Raw genomic sequence first — 2,859 nt, forward strand, 5'->3', positions numbered from 1 at the left:
TTCACATTTGGATATGAGATTAACACCTCCCCAATATCATCATATAGCTAGCCTTCCCAACAAAGAAGTATTTGAACTAGCTTGAGCAGAAATTTGTCGTTGCACCAGAGATGAGTCTGTCTCAATAACAAAAGCCATCATATTGTGTTCCAAAGCAAAACCCACAGTAACTTGACATGCCAATGCTTCAGCATGTTCAGCTGAAAGCAAATTTTGAAGTCTAGCCCCTCCAGCAATCCTACTTACCTAGTCTCCCCGGCCCCTCTATTTTATTCTCCATCTATATTAATTTTAAGAACACCAACTAGGGGAGGAACCCACTGCACTATTCTTTGCGAGCTTGTACTCCCAACTCTTCCATTATGGACCCAAAATTCTGCTAGCCACGCACTACCACGAAGAACAACATCACAAGCCGGAGATGACTTCTATTCCCAAAACGGGCAATCAATGATGTAGGGCTAGTAAGGATTCGCCAAGCCTGTTTTGCCAACATCGCTGAATTAAACTCTGTTTAAACTGCGAAATCCCCCTTCCTCCTTTGGGTTACACAAAGCATCTCAAGACTATCTAGAGTACTGCTCCACAAAAATCTTGCACACATCTGCTCCAGGTTTTCACAAAAACCTTGAGTGAGTTTAAACACACTCATTGCATATGTTGGTAAAGCTTGAGCCATCACCCTGACTAAGATATCTTTTCCAGCTCCACTCAAAAATTTACCTTGCCAATTCTCCAACTTTTTGGCCAAGTTATCTTTATTATACAGAAAAGTTGCTGTCTTTTTCCGGCCTACATAAGTTGGCAAGCCCAAGTATTTTTCATGTGCCTCAACAACCCCGACTCCCAATAAGTTCGAATGTCCTCCTGTATTGACTCTGTAACATTCTTACTAAACACAGCAGAACTTTTATTGAAATTTACCACTGACCTGATGTTCTCCCATGTATTTCAAGCACATCCTGTATCTAATGACAAGCCTCCAAACTCGCATTTGCATATTACATACTATCGTCAGTGAAGAGTAAATGATTCACTGTCGGGGCATCACAACAAATCTAAATGCCAGTAAGTAGACTTGCCCTAATTTGTTTCTGTTGTAATAAAGCTGAAGCCGATCCTGAGTACTCATGTATTTACTGCTATATATATATATATATATATATATATATATATATATATATATATANAAATTGAAAGTTCTAGAGTGTGGACTCATAAATTGAAACAATGGAATCCACAAAATTCCATTTTTACCACAACATAAGTATAAATGTCATAAAGATTTTGCGCCACATAACTTTGTCATATGTGTAGCGAAAACTCGCCGTCCATCTGTCAGTTTAAGCAAATTGTTTTTCCTGATGTCTTCGGCAACATCTTGTAGATGAGCTCCACTCTGAATTGCATATTGTTCCAAGTTAAGATTGCTGATCAACCGGTTGGCTGTTTCTGGTGGCACCATAGCTTGATTAACTTGATGATCTTCTGTTTCTGTTAACAACCATATTTGATATGGTTGGAAGAACTTTTCTCTTTCTCTCCATCCAATAGTACTTGCAATGCTGAATGTGAGATATTTGGAGAGTCTGTAACTTTTTGCTACATGATACACCATTGTTTTAATGAATTGAGGAAAATCTTTTATGGTAGCATAATCTAAACTTTGGAAAATAACCTGGTTAGTTATTCCCCATTCAATAGCTGCAAGATTCCATTCATCATGGTTTATGATGAAACTCAGTTTAGGGATTCCATCATCCTTAACATTCATAAATTCTGAATGTTCTAGAAACATGTCTTGAATTACTTGACCATGATTATGGATTTTAACATAAATACCTGTAAAGAGATGATATGGAAGATGATTTTTTGATTTTTCAAAAAGACAAATTCTCTTAATTTGTTCAAAAGTTGGATCAGATATGTCCTCTAATAGTTCTGATAGCTGGAGAAAACTGGTTATCTTCTCTAGCGTGAAATCTTCACTCCAATTTATTTGCTTAAGAACTTGAAGACTTACATGTTTAAATTTGTAAGTTTTAACTTTCTCAGCATCTAGCTGTGCTGCTAGATTTGAGATCTGAGTAAACAGCTGGGTTAGCTGTACTCGGAATTCTTTCTTTATTCTAGCAATATGGCTTTTCCATACTGTATCTATGGTGTTATAAACATCTCTAGGGAGTCCTGGATTGTAGAAGTCTCTAATCTCAGATGATTGAGATAAGTTGTCTTGTGTTTGCTGCACTTGACATCTTACTTTTGTTGCAATGTATTTTTGATATTCTAATGCTGCAATATCAACATTAGGAAATCCTTGCCAGAATGCTCCACGATACCTGCTAATAGAAGCAGCACATTCTGCCCAGTTATGGAAGATTCCTGTTTTGAAACCTTCAAATACCACATAGCATTTATTAGCTGGTTTAGCTCTATTATGAAAATAAGGCTGGTTTGGCCTCTGAGATGAATTTTGTACTGGCGCTTTTTTTAGCGACAGTGATATATATATATATATATATATATACATATATATATATATAGGACCCTTCCAATGAGGGATCCATATTTTTGTTCATTTTTAGGGATAGATCATTTGACGAATTTTTCGATCACAAAATCAAATCTCCACCATTCAGTTCGTTGGGCTATATGAGTATATCATTTCTACAAATTTTCAGAAAATTTGGTGATCGTTAAATCATCCAAATGAGGGATTTATTTTTAATAATCTTGAACGGTGTAGGTTTGACATAAGTGTTAAGTTTTTATTTTAATCTCAACCATTCAAGCTCATTAAAAAACAGATCTAATGGTGTAGACCTATCCCTAGAAATGAACAAAAATAGGGATCCCTCA

This window comes from Fragaria vesca, linkage group LG6 (genome assembly GCF_000184155.1).
Source record: "Fragaria vesca subsp. vesca linkage group LG6, FraVesHawaii_1.0, whole genome shotgun sequence".
Taxonomy (NCBI): Eukaryota; Viridiplantae; Streptophyta; class Magnoliopsida; order Rosales; family Rosaceae; genus Fragaria; species Fragaria vesca.